The sequence below is a fragment of the Schistocerca gregaria genome, chromosome 11, assembly GCF_023897955.1.
Source record: "Schistocerca gregaria isolate iqSchGreg1 chromosome 11, iqSchGreg1.2, whole genome shotgun sequence".
In the NCBI taxonomy this organism is placed as follows: domain Eukaryota; kingdom Metazoa; phylum Arthropoda; class Insecta; order Orthoptera; family Acrididae; genus Schistocerca; species Schistocerca gregaria.
This window is the reverse complement of record NC_064930.1, coordinates 145,690,205-145,708,311: the sequence shown is the minus strand read 5'-3', so window position 1 is coordinate 145,708,311 and position 18,107 is coordinate 145,690,205. Positions and strand designations below refer to the sequence as shown.

The window sequence follows — 18,107 nt, the reverse complement described above, 5'->3', positions numbered from 1 at the left end:
CCTTCCGATCTGATCACACGAGCGTAGGAGAGAGATGGAATGATTTTAAAGACATAATACTGACAGCAATTGAGAGAGAATATACCACATAAATTATTAAGTGATGTTACTGATCGCCCACGGAACACAAAACTGGTCAAATCGTTGTTGCAGAATCAACGAAAGAAGCATACGAAATTTAAAAGAACGCAAAATCCTTATGATCGGCAAAGTTTTATTGAAGTTCGAAATATAGCGCGTACTTCAATGCGAGATGTTTTTAATAATTTCCACAACGAAACTATGTCTCTGAACCTGGCAGAAAACCCAAAGAGATTCTGGTCATACATAAAGCACCAGTGGCGAGACGCAATCAATGCCTTCACTGCGCGATAACAACAGTCAACGAAACTATGTCTCTGAACCTGGCAGAAAACCCAAAGAGATTCTGGTCATACATAAAGCACCAGTGGCGAGACGCAATCAATGCCTTCACTGCGCGATAACAACAGTAAAGTCACTGATGACAGTGCCACCAAAGCAGAGTCACTAAACACGGTTTTCCGAAACTCCTTCACCAAAAAGAAGTAAATATTCCTGAATTCCAATCAAGAACAACTGCCAACATGAGAAACATAGAAGTGTGTATAGTCTGTGTCGCAAAGTAACTTAAATCACTAAATAAAACGAAGACCTCCGGTCCAGATTGTATACCAGTCAGATACCTTTCGGAGTTTGCTGATCCAATAGCTCCACACATAGCAAATATACAACCGCTCGCTCCCAAGAAGTTCTGTACCTAAAAACCGGAAAATTGTTCAAGTCCCACAGAAACGCAAAAAGGGAAATAGGAGGAATCAGCCGAATTACAGGCCCATATCACGAACGTCGATCTGCAGTAGAGTTTTGAAACATGTACTGTAATCGAAAATCATGAATCGCCTCTGAGAAAACTATTTACTGACATTCAGGACGGATTCAGAAAATATCGTTCTCGTCAAACACAACTACCTCTTTATGCTCATGAAGTAAAAAGTGCTATCGACAGGGAATGTCAAATTCATTCCATATTTTTAGATTTCCAGAAGGTTTTGGACACCGTTCCTCACAAGCGTCCTCGAACCAAACTGCGTGCCTACGGAGTATCGCCTCAGTTGAGCGACTGCATTCTTTATTTGCTACCAGAAAGGTCACAGTTCGCAGTAATAGACGAAAGTCATGAAGTGGAACAGAAGTAATATCCGGCGTTCCCAAGGAAGTGTTATAGGCCCTCTATTGTACCTTATCTATAGGGTTAAAAGTATTTAAACCGACGAACTGTGGGAGGTTGTAGGGGACATCGAAACATATTTCTCCCTAATGTCATTTTTTCCTAGGAGGAATATTTAAACTGGTAAAGGAAGATTTCTCTGGTGGCCAAATTAACTAAACCAACAGACACTTTTCCATTTTTTTATGACAAAGAGGCAACACATTAACAGAACCGAATTTCGATTACAATAGATTTTCAAAAACGCCTCCATTGTCACTTAAAGGTTACACCGTCGGTTCGTGTTCTGCCTGACACGGGCAAAAACCCCAAGAGTATCCTGAATTGTTCCTGCTGCTGCTGCTATCCGGGCATCGACATCCTCTTCTGATGCAACAGGAGTTGCATAAACAAGGTTGCGCGTCTCTCCCCACACAAAAAAAGTCCAGAGGGGACACATCTGGGGATCGAGGTACAGGACCACCTCTGGGAACCGTCGGTCCACACGGCGACTGAAATGTGTCGGCGCCCCGTCTTGTTGGAACCACATGCGTTGTCTTTAATGAGATTTTCACTCTGCAGCGGAGTGTGCGCTGATATGAAACTTGCTGGCTGATGAAAACTGTGTGCCAGACGGACTCTAACTCGGGACCTTTGCCTTTCGCGGGCAAGTGCTCTACCAGCTGAGCTACCCAAGCACGACTCACGCCCCATCCCTACAGCGTCTCCTACCTTCCAAACTTTATAGAAGCTTTCAGAAGTTCGCAGGAAAGCTACCCCTTGACCTTAACGATAATTACTTGGAACGAACTAAAGATTTTTGTTCAAGAGGTGGAAGGGAGTGGAAGGGCATATGCCACGGTCAGGGCAGAATAGTTAGGCGCTTGTAGCAGTCTTACTGAATTTTAGTCCGACTGCTTAGCAAACACTGAGGCGACAGAAGTCATCGGGTAGGCTTACTTTCTAATACCGTGTCGGACCACGTCTTGCCCGGCGAAGTACGAATCCACGGGCAATTGACTCCACACGTCTTTGGAAGCAACTCCAGAAATGTTGGGCCGTACTCCTCCTTAGCCGTCGGTAATTCCAGAAGTGCACCAATTCCTGCTTTGGTGCTCGAACCGATCTCTCGCCTACGTCCCACCCATGTTTGATGGGGTTCATGTCGGCCGATGTGCGTGGCCAAACTGTTCTCTGGAATTGTCCAGAATGTTCTCCACGCCACTGTGGCCCACTGACATGGCGCATTGTAATCCATATCCTCCAGAATCCAAGATTTCCGATTAACTGCTAGACGTACTGAAGGTGGATTCGGAATGCTCAGACGATGTGCCTACGAAACTTATGGCAGCTCATGAACTAAAAATTGTGAATACAGACACGTTCAAGGCTAGTTGTGCGGAGCAAAGAGTGTTGAGGACATTAAAATGAACTGTCTTCTCCATATATGACTGCCACCGAGGGTGACAAAGGGAAGTGTTTAGTGTTAGGGAGTAGGAATATACTGTAGTGTTTACATTACTCAACTCTGTTGAATTCCCTGAGTTACCTAATCATCCCACAATGAAATATGGTATGGAAGTGAAGAACCTTTTTAAAACCTGCAAATCCGTATTTACTGATGGCGATGTCAAATACCTCACAAACGCCCAATCCAATCGCACCCAGGATATATGGATTACCTAAGCCTCACAAAGAGGGTGTCCCAGTAAGACCTTTGTCTTCAGTTCCAGCACCTTGTCATAAATTGGCAGAGGAGTTAGATTCACTAATTGAAACAAGAGCTAAATTGCAACAAGAATTTGGAATACCAAGTTCACTTGTATTAGTAAAAAAAACTACAAGTGTACTCATTCTACCCAGTGCAAAAGTAGTCTCATCTGATGGTATTAGCCTGATTTCTAATATTTATGTTGCAGAGGCAATGGAAATTTTAACAGAATGGTTACATAAAACTAGAAAATACCAGTGGATACAGAAGGTATCAGCATGGTAACTGAAACATGCTTAAAGCAGAGTTATTTCCAATTGCAACAGTGTCTGTACAGCCAGATTGATTAGCAATGAGGTCCGCACGTATTAGCCCAATGTTTATGGACAATTTTGAGCAAATACTTTTAAATGAAGAGCCTCTAAGTTCTAAAATAAAATACTGGACTAGGCATATGGATGATGTACTATGCTTGTGGACAGATACCATTTACAATGGAGTTTGGAAGATGGGCAAACTTTTTAACCTCACCGTTGACACGAGTAACCAATTACGTAGGAAAGTAACCTCAACAGGATCAGTAATACCGACTAATTCCCAACACACCGTAACACAAACATGCAGCCTCCCACTCCGTAGTGCTCTGTACCCCAACCCAACGACATTTTGAAAAATTATTTGAAACCAATTAAAGAAACAGTGGTCATTCCACTTCAAGAAGATCAGGAGTCCCCACTCGACCATCTCCAAATCTAATGAAACGTGATGTGGAGTTTCTACATCGTCTTTGGTGGCTACCTACCAAATTTCAGTTCTGTATCTTCAGTGCTTAAATTCTCAGGGGATTTTAATGAGAGCTACTCGCCTCTGCATCACGTATGGTGGTGCAAATGTGCCGAGTTCGCTAGGGTTTTTAAAAGTCCTAGCAAATATTTGGTCATTTGCTTTAATATACATAGGCAACTTTTTAAACTGAATCACACTGTCAAAATTGTGGATTTAGCCTTACCTAAATATAGATACAAGCCTCTAAAGTGGCAAAAAAAATCTACGCACTATTCTGAGAGCACTGCTACTTTTCATATGAACCAATCACACCGAGGTTTATTCATATCTATGATGTGTCTATATCGACCACATTTAATAAACATTGGATGCCCTGATGAAAAGTTGGCTAAATTTTTCTAGCTGCAAATTTCAGGATATTTTGGGGGGTCAATATCTCAAATCAGCCAACGGAAGAGAGAGAGCAACAGCTATCTTTTACCCACCTCGGACAGCATGAAACCACACTGATAACAAATGGGTCCCAATACCGTACGTGGGTAGGAGATCACAGGCTCTTGCCAGGAAACAAGTCCAAGAAATACACTCCAGCTTTTTATACTTTGAATACTGTTATTCACCTGTTCAACAGTAGTAATACGATTCCACCTTTGGAACATACTGGTATTTATAGAATTTCCTGCAATCTGTGTGGCAAATTGTATGTACGTCACTCAGGTAGGGCTCTAACAACGGGACTGGCTGAGCATGGAAGGAGTTTTAGAGACAGAGAAATAAAGAGTCCACCTTTGCTGAGCATGCTATGAACGAATGTCAGTCATGATGTGAAATGTGAGGCCCTCCATAAAGGAACCGGAGGGAGAAAAATAACATTACTTCAAATTCTGACCATTAATAAACACCACTCAAAGAATGTAGACCTGATCCTTGATGACCAGAGTTTCCCTCCTGACAGTTATTAAAGCAGCAGCCCGGTATTATTCCTCTGACCATTAGCTAATAAGCTGGTTGTGACTGTTCGGCATCCACATTCTTCCTTCCCTTCCGGTTATTCGGTCCTAGTCGCATACACCAAGTTGTGCGTGTGTCATAATAGCCTGTGTCATTAATCACTCTTAGAAAATTTCTCGTTCATACACTCACATAGTTTTAATATTCGAATGTAATGTAATTGAAGTTCTTTGTTCAGCGTCTCTTTAGGTACTACATGTTTCCTTTTCATAAAATCTACGCAATATGATCGAAAGTATCCGGACACCTGGCTGAAAATGTCTTCCAAGCTGGTGGCGCCCTCCGTCAGTAATGCTGGAATTCAGTATGGTGTTGGCCCACCCTGAGCCTTGATTGACAGGTTCCACTCTCGCAGTCATACGTTCAGTCAGGTGCTGGAAGGTTTCTTGGGGAATGGCAGCCCATTCTTCACGGAGTGCTGCACTGAGGAGAGGTGTCGGTGTCGGTCGGTGAGGCCTGGCACGAATTCGGCGTTCCGAAACATCCCAAAGGTGTTCTGCAGGATTCAGGTCAGGTCTCTGTGCAGGCCAGTCCATTACAGGTATGTTGTTGTCGTGTAACCACTCCGCCACAGGTCGTGCATTATGAACAGGTGCTCGATCGTGTTGCAAGATGCAATCTCCATCACCGAATTGCTCTTCAACAGCGGGAAGCAAGAAGGTGCTCAAAACAGCAATGTAGGCTTGTGCTCTGATAGAGCCACACAAAGCAAGGGGTGCATGCCCCCTCCATGGAAAACACGACCACACCATAACACCACCGCATTCATATTTTACTTTCGGCACCACACACGCTGTCAGATGACGTTCGCCGGGCATTCGCCATACCAACACCCTGCCATCGGATCGCCACATTGTGTATCGTGATTCGTCACTCCACACAACGTTTCTCCACTCTTCAATCGTCCAATGTTTACGCTGCTTACACCGAGCGAGGCGTCGTCTGGGATTTACCGGCGTGATGTGTGGCTTATGAGCAGCTCGTTGAACGTGAAATCCAAGTTTCCTGACTTACCTCCTAACTGTCATAGTACATTCAGTGGATCCTGATGCAGTTTGGAGTTCCTGTGCGATGGTCTGGATAGATGTCTGCCTGTTACACATTACGACCCTCTTCAACTGTCGGCCGTCTCTGTCAGTCAGCAGACGAGGTCGGCCTGTACGCTTTTGTGCTCTACGAGTCCCTTCACGTTTCCACTTCACTATCAGATCGGAAACAGTGGACCCAGGGATATTTAAGAGTGTGGAAATCTAGCGTGCAGGGAAGTGGCAGCCAATCACCTGACCACGTTCGATGTCCGTGAGTTACACGGAGTGCCCCATTCTGCTCTCTCACGATGTCTAATGACTACTGAGGTCGCTCATACGGAGTACCTAGCAATAGGTGGCACCACAATACACCTTACATGAAACACCCATGTTTTTGGGGGTGTCCGGAAGTATGAATTCTCGGTGAAGTTGTGTTGACTATCTGTTCAACATTATCTGATGATGGCCTAAGATACCGATAGCTTGTCCGTAACGAACTAATATTACTGTCTAACATTAATACTTTGTATTCAAGTTACCAATAACCCATAATAATTCCATCGCTGTTTGGCTGCAAATGGTCCCGAAGTAGCCGAACATAACTATTTCCAGTCTATGACCAGTCCAGTTGGATCAGGCGACCCAGCCCGTTCCACGTCAGGACATCCCACACCATTACGGAGCCACCAGCAACTTGCAGAGTTCCAGAAGGAGATTTTCACTCTGCAGCGGAGTGTGCGCTGATATGAAACTTGCTGGCAGATCAAAACTGTGTGCCGGACCGAGACTCGAACTCGGGGCCTTCACCTTTCGCAAGCAAGTGCTCTACCATCAAGTTAGAGCACTTGCCCGCGAAAGGCAAAGGTCCCGATTTCGAGTTTGGTCCGGCACACAGTTTTTATCTGCCAGGAAGTTTCAACGTACAGAGTTGTTTCTTGATAACTCTGTTGAACGTCTTCCTGGGGTCTGCACCACACTGTCCCTACCATCAGATCTTACCAACTGAAATCGGTTCCAATGACTGAACACTATGGGACTCAACATCGGAGGTCCTCAGCCCCCTACAACTTAGAACCACTTAAACTTAACTAACCTAAGGGCAGCAAACACATCCACGCCCGAGGCTGGATTCGAACCTGCGACGGTATCGGTCGCGCGGTACCAGACTGAAGCGCCTAGAACCGCTCGGTCGCAACTGAAATCGGGACTGATGTGACCATGCCATGCCATGGTTTCCCACTGGTCTAGGGTTCAACCGATACGGTCACGAGCCGAGGAGAGGCGCTGCAGGCCATGTGGTGCTGTTAGCAAAGGCACTCGCGTCGATCGTCTGCTGCCACACACCATTAATGCCGCACTGTCCCAAAGAGTGCATTACTTTCTGCAGTCATTTCACGCTGCGTTGCTTGTCTGTTAGCACTGACAACCCCAAGTGTACACTGCTGCTCTCGGTTCTTAACCCATCCGTGAGCCGTGGGAAACCTACTTCCCACCACAATGAACTCGCTCCTAGTCCCGTGGGATTCAAAGTGCCCACCTCTGTACGGTGCTACCACCTAGTGAAGAGGATAGGGTACTGCTTCCAATCGGAAGTTCCCGCCGTTTTTGCTGTACCTTCGCGCAGAGGCATTGTATATCAGTGTTGCTCTGTAGAGGAACCTTTCAGTGCTGTTTGCGTGACATTTTGTGATTTTTTTTTCGCCCTCAGAGCTATAGTGTAAGGTAAATACTTATGATGTACCCAAATTTATTAAGGAAAACGTAAATGGGAACGAGGAGAATTCCACTTTGAAACAGAAGGAGCCATTTCTGCAGTAAAATGGATGGATAATCGTCCAGTCACTTTCCTGTCCTCAATTCATGACCCATGAGAAACATCCACAGTGAAAAGGAAAAACAAGGATGGTGGTAGTACAGAGATTTCTTGTCCGGAATTTTGGCAGAAGGCAACAAAATAATGGGAGGTGTCCATAAATTTGATCAATTACGAGAAAGGTACTGGCAGACGTTCGGTAAAAAGGTGGCACAGAATATATTTCCTGGTGGACGTTGCTGCATTGAACAGTTTTATCCTGTGGAAAAAAAGTAGAATGTGGACAGCATGATCAGCTCACGTACAGGATCCATCTAGCCAGACAACTGATCGCTGGCTTCTCATCCCAAAAAAGGCGTGGACAAGAACCTGTCTTTCTGACATAAAGGGGTAAAGTACCTCAAGATTTTCGTCATGTGGCTGTAGGGGAGCATCAAGCCATTTTAGGAGAAACCTACTGGACGCGCCGCCATTTTAATACCAAAGCTGCGGAAAAGAGCACTCGCTGTGCTTGTACATGTTGTCAAATAGCACTTCGCATAGACCCAGGTTTCAGAAAATTTCATGGCAAGCAATTGTGAACAATCATTGTAAGAAGATAAGTAAATTTATCAAATAAATATGACATGTATTGAAAAAGTTGTTTTTGTCATTTAACTCTAGGGAAGGGCAGCGGGAAGAATACTTCCCACCTTGTTGTGTAACCTCACTTTCGCAGTTGGAGTTTGATATTCTATATGATAAATATACCTACCTGTTAACTTCTGTCCGCTGTCCATTCATAAAAAACTGCTCAATAAGTTTGCTCACGAAAGGGTTAAGTGAAGGCAGTCAACCGCTGCGTTGTCCTCGGTAAGAGGTAACGGCCGAAATTTGCTCTTCCCGACACACTGAAGATCTGTGATTGCTCAGTTCCTTAACTATTTCCGAAACGGAACCTCCCTTGCGTGTAGCTTCAACTACTGCTCCGCATTCAGAATCTGTTAACACCCACAGGAAACCTTTCCGCACGAATCACGGGAGCAAAGGTGACAGTTCCGCCGATCCATTGTCTTTTTGTACCTAGCTACGTGACAGTACCGCCGTCTGTAGATGCGCATGTAGCTGTCACATTAATTTTTAGCAAATTATTTTAATAGCTTAGACTGGAAGAGAGGTAGAAAGGCGGGAGGGGGGAAGAGAAATCTCACATGCCTCAAACTTTCAACACACCTCAGAGCTGGATCACAATTAACTCGCTTCTGTTTCTGGTGTGGTGTGTTGCGTTGCGGTACTTTCCCTTCTGTTCAGAACGCGAATGGTTCAGGAGGGAAACTGTTACTGGTCAACCTTCATGCGACCTGGAATATGGACCTTAATGCCCTTTTTGCGAGATACACACAAAAGGAAACAGTATGCTGGTTGATTCAGGTAGGAAACAAATATACCTGATATCTACTACATCTCTCCTATAATCTCTTCAAAATATTTGAAGTCGATTGAGAAGTTTCATATATACAATAAAGAAGGTAGTTAATATTTAAATGCTTTTAATATGGGTTTTTAAAACAGACGTAAGTATGAAATGATTTCTTGTAGTTCCATAAAGATTCCTAACCCCATAGACACTCGCAAATATTTTGGCCCTTCTGTATTTTTAGTAGCTATGACAACACTTGCAAAATTTAAAACGAAAAAGTGAGTGCATGCAATACATAATAGTAGAGACTGTAGGGAGTAGTGGTTTAGTGTGATCACACAAGAGTTGACGTCATTTGCAGTGCAACGGAATTGTTATTGACTTAGGTTAGCAGCATCGATTAGCTATGGCATGTATCGAAGTTTTTCTTTTTAAATTTTACAACTACGACATCAAAGGGAAGCAGTGGTTGGGAAGGGAGTGAGACAGGGTTGTAGCCTCTCCCCAATGCTATTCGATCTGTATATTGAGCAAGCAGTAAAGGAAACGAAAGAAAAGTTCGGAGTAGGCTTTAAAATCCACGGAAAAGAAATAAAAACTTTGAGGTTCGCAGAAGACATTGTAATTCTGTCAGAGGCAGTAAAGGACTTGGAAGAGCTGTTGAACGGAATGGACAGTGTCTTGAAAGGAGGATATAAGATGAATATCAACAAAAGCAAAACGAGGATAATGGAATGTAGTGAAATTAAATCGGGTGATGCTGAGGGAATTAGATTAGGAAATGAGACACTTAAAGTAGTAAAGGAGTTTTGCTATTTGGGGAGCAAAATAACTGATGGTCGAAATAGAGAGGGTATAAAATGTAGACTGGCAATGGCAAGGAAGGCGTTTCTGAAGAAGAGAAATTTGTTAACATCGAGTACAGATTTAAGTGTCAGGTAGCCTTTTCTGAAACTATTTGGAGTGTAGCCATGTATGGAAGTGAAACATGGACGATAAATAGTTTGGACAAGAAGAGAATAGTACTTTAACTAATGATGAAGTATTGAATAGAAATGGGGAGGAGTATGTGGCACAACTTGGCAAAAAGAAGGGACCGGTTAGTTTTGAGGCATCAAGAGATCACAAATTTAGCATTGGAGGGCACACACTTGTCCAGGTAATATATTTCAGTGATTAACATTTTGAAACCACAGGTTAAAAGTCATACATAACAATGTCGTTATCTACGTTTTCAGTCCTGAGACTGGTTTGATGCAACTCTCCACACTACCTTATCCTGTGCAAGCTTCTTCATCTCCCAGTACCTACTGCAACCTACATCCTTCTGAATCTGCTTAGTATATTCATCTCTTAGCCTCCCCTACGATTTTTACCCTCCACGCTGCCCTCCAATACTAAACTGGTGATCCCTTGATGCCTCAGAACGTGTCCTTCCAACCGATCACTTCTACTCAAGTTGTGCCACATATTCCTGTTCTCCCCAATACCATACAGTACCTCATTAGTTGCGTGATCTACACATCTAATCTTCAGCGTTCTTCTGTAGCACCACATTTGGAAAGCAATCCTCTTGTCTAAATTATTTATTGTCAATGTTTCACTTCCATACATGGCTGCACTTCATACATACTTTCAGTAAAAACATCCTGACAAATCTATGCTCAATGTTAAACTTCTTCAGAAATCCTTTGCTTTCCATAGTCTATATACATTTTATATCCAATCTACTTCGACCATCGTCAGTTGTTTTGCTTCCCAAATAGTAAATCTGATTTACTACTTTGTCTCATTTCCTAATCTAATCCCCCTCAGCATCATCGGATTTAATTCGACTACATTCCATTATCCTCGCTTTGGTTTTGTTGATGTTCATCATATATCCTACTTTCAAGACACTGTCTATTCTATTCAATTGCTCTTCCAAGTCCTTAGCTATCTCTGACAGAATTAGAATGTCATCGGCGAACCTTAAAGTTTTTATTTTTTCTCCATGTATTTTAATACCTACTCCGAAATTTTCTTTTGTTTCCTTTACTGATTGCTCAATAGACAGATTGAATAACATCGGGAATAAGCTACAACCCTGTCTCACTCCCTTCCCGAACAACGCTTCGCGTTTGTGCCCCTCGACTGTTACAACCACCATCTGGTATCAGCAAAAATTTTAACTAGCCTCTTGCTCCCTGCATTTGACCCCCGCCACCTTCATGCAGTCGTAGGTAAGCCACTGTAAATGTAAAACGCTGGAATATTAACAACCTAACTGTCAGATGATGAACACAAGCATGCAATCGTGAATGCGTTGTCTTGTACAGGTGTTGGATGTGTTCTACGAGACACAAAATTCCGTGCCCGTTGCACCTCGTCAGTGAATACAGGTACGGTCAGTGCTGTTTGTGAATGGCACGAGAGCTGTCACCTGATGAAATCCGGTATCCACTGGTGATATGGTGATTGACCAGGCCAATAGAACATGTCGAATTTCTGTACAGGATTTTGGGTTGCTATGGCGGTATGTGGGCGAGCCTTATCCTGTTGGAAAACACCCATTGGAATGCTGTTCACAAATGGCAGCAAAACATTTCTAATCACCATATTGGCAGTCAGGATACGCGATATTGCCATCATAGAGCTCCTACCGTCCCAGGGAACATAACACCAGGCGGCAACACGAGGCGTCGGTCCAGTGTGTGTAGCATGCAGCATAGTGGTTGCAGGTCCTTAACTGGCCTCCTAACCAACTCGAGGCCATCACTGAGACCGAGGTAGAACCAGCTTTCATCAGTATACTCATCACACGTTCGCCCAGCTCTCCATTTAGCTCTCACTGGACAGCACTGAAGTCTTTAAATGGCGGTGGTTTGGCGTCAGTGGAATGCTCTCTACATGGTCTCACGCTCAGAGCTGTCCCTGAAGTCATCTATTTGCAGCAGTTCGTTGTGTCACTGTGGCGCCAACTGCTGCTCAGATTGCTGCTGCAGAGGCAGTTCAATGCACCAGAGCTATACACCGAAAACATCCCGTGGCGCAGATCTTCCAAGTATCTCGGCATAACTTCAGCAGACTCTAGACTACGGTGGAAGCCCCACATAGGAAGGTCTGTGCCAGAATGTCCATGCTACATCCAGTCTTTGACACAACCAGCTCCCCTCCTGCTGGATAGGGGTGAATGTATACTTATCACTCAGATGTACGATAATGGAATACGAGTGTCCTGCCTCGGGGTATGCAGCTAAGCAGCACCTCAAACTCCTCAGAGGCTGCAGAACCTCACCTTCAGGAGGGCTCTGCATCTACCCCATGGGTTTCCAACAGACGACTTGCACGCCACTGCTGAAATCCCCCTCCTCAGATAAAGATTCCAAGGTCTGGCAAGGGCTTTCTATGAGAACTCTTCCGCATCTGGAAATAAGCTCATGCACTCCCTAGATCAGTATGACATGTCTCGTGATAAGCACACGGGTCCTATGACGGTCTTCGATGACAAAGTCTAAGATCGAAGTTCTAATACAAATCCTTAATCCCAAAAATACCCAACACTTCGCCTACCTCAGGCAAGAACAAAGCACAACCAAAACATCAAAATAGACAGTCCAACCTATACACCCCCCCCCCCCACACCCTCACAGAAGGGGGGGGAGGGCAGTGTCACAGAAGGGGGGGGGAGGGCAGTGTCACAGAAGGGGGGGGGGAGGGCAGTGTCACAGAAGGGGGGGGGGAGGGTAGTGTCACAGAAGGGGGGGGGGCAGTGTCACAGAAGGGGGGGGGGAGGGCAGTGTCACAGAAGGGGGGGGGGGGGAGGGCAGTGTCACAGAAGGGGGGGGGGGAGGGCAGTGTCACAGAAGGGGGGGGGGAGGGCAGTGTCAGAGAGAATTGGAATAAATATGTAGCTGGAAAATTCCCTATTTGCACCTAACTGAATATATTCCTGTGGGAAGTCCTTTTTGAAAATAATTGTAGACAGAGCAGTACGGAGGTGGTGAAAGTGGGTGACAAACTACTACATTACAAGGAGAATGAAAGCTTTTAAAGAATGCTGAAGATTAGTTGGGTAGATTGAGTAACTAATGAGGAGGTATTTAATAGAATAGGTGGAATAACGTATGGCACAACTTGACAGTACAGTTGGTTAGGGAACACATTGTCAGGCATAATGCAATTGTTACTTTGGTATGAGGAAAGTGAATAACTTCTATTATTTGGTAGAAAAGCAAATGAAAAATCCCATTGAAACTTGTGTAGTGTCTGAACATTTCTGGGTTAAAGAAGAAAAAATGTGTGATCTCAAGGTGAATTTTATGCAAAAATGAAGGTCTAAGGGTTCGTGTCTGGAAAGGGAGAGACGTGTTTCCAAGTTCTCTCTACCTCCCCCCCCCCCCCCCCGACCTCTTTTCTTCTAAGAGAATAATTTACCGTTACTTTCACACCTAACTTCCAGATACTTAGAACTTTAACATTAATTACACCAATACATATGAAGCGTTTAATATAATCGTGGTTATTTTCGCAGTGTTTTCCTTTGTGAGTCGGGGCTAGCTGCGCCATTACCTTCTGGGCCCGCTCCTGAGCAAACGCTGCGTGGTGAACGTGTCAAGCAGTCCATTATCTAACACGTCTTCTAAATTTACTTGCAGGTTTCATGAACGGCAGTGGCTCGAATGTATCGGCGGTGAAATGTGGCGCGGACGTAAGCGTTGGACAAAGCTACATGTAAATCTGTTACCGCAACCTTTATTTGGCACTTATTCGGTACCGTACCTCGCCACTGCTAACTGCCCCCCTTCAGCCTAACCTAGTCCTCGGGCAACGCTACAGACCAGCCTGTCATCACACCCTAGACCTTGCCAGCGTTGAACGGAAGATTGGGGGCGTGAGGGGGTGCGGGAAGTGTCAGACATAACCCCTTGGTATCTCGTTGGTTGCTGTCTTGCCGCAATTTTGATTTATTCTCAACCAAGTTTAGCCCTTCTGATTGTTACTTTAGTAGCCGGAGAAAGGCACTCTTACGTTAGATCGCACCACAACTGTTTAGGTCAATAAAAACCCACTACTGACACTGTCATATCGCTCTTGCCAAGATCTGCAAATTAGATTAACTAGTTTTTGTCATTCCATAATTCTATGCTACTATCTTTCCCGTAAGTCTTACGATTACGTGATATCACGTTCAATAGCCCAGTATATATCAACAGAGGTCGAAAAGAATAAAAAGATTAACAAAAAATTTCGCCCACTGGCTAACTATATCTACATTACACTTTTTATCCTACCTTAGTGGTCAATTTACTGTTTAATTTGTTTCATTCATATTCCACAGTTGTCGAAGCTGCCGTAGTATCTGAAAAGCACAAGTTCTTTCTTCTTGAACGACGGAACACTTGGCCGTCTTTAAGATACCCAGAATTGCATACCGTATCTAAAAGCATTACGGCAACATATACCAACGTACAGCGAACCCAGGCGGGTATTAGTTTAATTGAAACACACACACACACACACACACACACACACACACACACACACACACACACAATATTTAAGTAATATCTAGCAGTGCAATGGGAACATTCTAAAAACTACCATTTTACCATTTTAATCGCACTACGAGGTAAAAAGAAAATGTTGCAAAACTGACCCACGGTTTCCATTTTCATAAACTGTCGACGGTCAAGGTCAAATCGACCTTCCTGTACACTGCAGTCACCAAGGGAAGCTAAGCGACTCGGGGAAAATAAATAGCAACGACTACAGGGGATTAGACATATTTGTGTCAAAAGGTGGCGTTAAATTGTAATGGTTTATAAATTTTATTTGTTTGTGTGTGTGTGTGTTTTAGAAGGGCACTGTGTTGAATGGTGTGTCATCAAAGCCAACAGGATACGCAAGTAGTAAGCATTGGAGTGGCTGTACTGGTGAACCCAGGATTCAATAATAAACAGAATACTTCACTAACCATCGCGGATAAAATAATGGGTACAGAAATATCTATCATCACAAATGCACCGCAGTCTAAATGCTGGTGCTTGGAGAGAAAAAAAAAAAAAGCACATTGAAAATCATGAGTTTAGTTAATTTTTCGCTCTGAAGTTCATTTTTGACTACAGGATTTCTACATATTGAACAATTTTTTTTTCAGAATTTTTCCCAGAATATGCTGGTTATGGATGGTAGCCTATATATGACTTTAGACAGTCTTCAAGTTATTACAGACCAATAGGCACCAGAGCTAACACGAAATGGCGAGAAAGTTTTGATTAACATTCATTGCACTTTTGTCAGCTGTGCAAATAAAAACAGCAATTTATGCCGGGGCAAAGTTGTGTCAATAGAGTCACAAAAATAAAGTAACTAGATATGGACATTCAGAATTTACAGTACTGTCTTAAAAGTAGAAAGGTTCTCAGATTATGTATCTGTATGGATAGCTTCGAGCCGAAATAGCTAACGAACATGCAACACTTCTGTGCAGTACCTGGAGACAGTTATCTGGTCAGTATAATGTGGCTTTCGGTCACTATTGTTGATAACGAGTGAATTATCTCCGTCTGATTACTCACTACAGTTTTCGAGTGCACTTCTGATACTATTAATACCAACAAAATAAAAAAAATGAATGAAACAAAGTGATATGAAGGTTATGGGGTTTTCGAACTGTGGACATAATTATAAATTACAGAGAGGTACGACGCTTACCGTGGTCAGCTCTGAGATTCAGCATGCTGCCTTCCCCAGGTGAAATAGCCCCAGCTCCGCTCACGGTATTATTTCTTTCTCCTCTTCTTCCTGCTGGCAGTTGAGGTTAACGCGGCCCCGCTTAGGTTAACAGGCCAGATCCCAGCAGCCGCTGCTTCGCGCACACCGCACATGCGCCCGCATTCGCGAAATGGACCGAACGCACCACGCACTCACGACCAACTACACGCACACGCACCGAACGGGACGTACGAACTGAATTGGCGACTCTGCGAACCGTTGGCCATTGCTCACTCTTGCAATCCTGGCTGAGACAAGCGACTGTCGGCGCGCCGACCGTGCTGCCGCCGCGCGGCGCTCCCGGCAACTAGGCGCCTCTGTTGCGGGCAAGCGCGCGCGATACGGAAAAAAGAAACTCCCAGGCCGAACTGGCAAACGCGCAAAGATCCGACGGCGAATTCCGCGGGTGCGCTATCGCTCAGAGACGGGCCGGAGAAAAAGCGAACTCGGTAAACAAACAGTCGGATAACCAGGAGAGTTACCGCGCTATCGGCTTAACTACACGTTCATCCAATGATTTAAACACTAATACACAGCTCTGTTTTTTCTGGCACAACACTGCGCCCTTCCGGAGTTGATATTCTATTTTTTTAAATGAACTACAGTACATACTTAGGTGTCGCATTGTGTTATAATAATACAAAATACACTACTGGCCATTAAAATTGCTACAGCACGAAGATGACGTTCTACAGACGCGAAGTTTAAGCGACAAGAAGAAGATGCTGTGATACGCAAATTATTAGCTTTTCAGAGCATTCACACTAGGTTGGCGCCGGTGGTGACACCTACAACGTGCTGACACGAGGAAAGTTTCCGACAGATTTCTCGTACAGAAACAGCAGTTGACCGGCGTTGCCTGGTGAAACATCGTTGTGATGCCTCGTGTAAGGAGGAGAAATGCGTACTTTGATAAAGGTCGGATTGTAGCCTATCACGATTGTGGTTTATCGTATCGCGACATTGCTGCTCGCGTCGGTCGAGATCCAATGACTGTCAGCAGAATACGGAATCGGTGGGTTAAGGAGGGTAATACGGAACGCCGTGATGGATCCCGACGACCTCTTATCACTAGCAGTCGAGATGACAGGCATCTTATCCGCACGGCTGTAACGGATCGTGCAGCCACGTCTCGATCCCTGAGTCAACAGATGGGGACGTTTGCAAGACGACAACCATCTGCACGAACAGTTCGACGACGTTTGCAGCAGCACGGACTAACAGGTCGGAGGCCGTGGCTGCGGTTACCCTTGACGCTGCATCACAGACAGGAGCGCCTGCGATGGTGTACTCGACGACGAACCTGGGTGCACAAATGCCAAAACGTCATTTTTTCGGATGAATCCAGGTTCTGTTTACAGCATCACGACGGTCTCTTCTGTGTTTGGCGACATCACGGTGAACGCACATTGGAAGCGTCTATTCGCCATCACATACTGGCGTATCACCCGGCATGATGGTATGGGGTGCCATTGCTTACACGTCTCGGTCACCTCCTGTTCGCATTGACGGCACTCTTGAACAGTGGACGTTACATTTCAGATATGTTACGACCCGTGGCTCTACCCTTCATACGATTCCTGCGAAACCCTACATTTCAGCAGGATAATGCACGACCCCATGTTGCAGGTCTTGTACGGGCCTTTCTGGACACAGAAAATGTTCGACTGCAGCCCTGGCCAGCACGTTCTGCAGATCTCTCACCAACTGAAAACGCCTGGTCAATGGTGGCCGAGCAACTGGCTCGTCACTATATGACAGTCACTACTCTTGATGAACTGTGGTATCGTGTTGAAGCTGCACGGGCAGCTGTACCTGTACACGCCATCCGAGCTCTGTTTGACTCAATGCCCAGACGTATCGAGGCCGTTATTGCGGCCAGAGGTGGCTGTTCTGGGTACTGATTTGTCACCCAAATTGCGTAATCACGTGTCAGTTCTAGTATAATATATTTGTCCAACGAATATCCGTTTTTCATCTGCATTTCTTCTTGGTGTAGCAATTTTAATGGCCAGTAGTGTAGAAATGTAGTGCTCGTACGATTTTTGGCTAATCGGACCTCCTCTCTTACATTTGAATTGTAGATGCAGGCAGCGAAGTTCAAGGACACCATTGCTTGTCAAAAATAAGAATTTCGTCGTTACTTGATTCCACGTCACTTCAATAAAAAATACTTGATGCTGATATCAAATCTTCTCTTATTTCGCAACGTATACGATACAAAACACTCGTAGTCCGTCATAGTTGGTGCCGCACACCCTAACAGAAACTTCTACGTGTGAGAAACAAAAGCATGTACAAGGAAAAGTGAATGACTTTCTTTTTCATTTGTCTGCGCCTTACCACGCCTTCATATAGTTAACGTCTTTGCCAAA

At 44.6% G+C, this 18,107-nt stretch overlaps 1 protein-coding gene across 2 annotated transcripts in view; it reads right to left on the bottom strand.

Annotated features, from left to right (window-relative positions):
• Positions 1 to 16,036, bottom strand: part of LOC126295236 (translation initiation factor IF-2-like) — a 284,906-nt gene extending 268,870 nt beyond the window's left edge. The window contains exon 1 of one of the 2 annotated variants that reach the window (XM_049987586.1): positions 15,673 to 16,036. The gene's annotated coding sequence lies outside the window, so the exon portion shown is untranslated. The remainder of the gene's footprint in view (positions 1 to 15,672) is intronic. The other variant, XM_049987585.1, reaches the window with a different exon arrangement.
• Between the last annotated feature and the right edge of the window lie 2,071 nt (positions 16,037 to 18,107).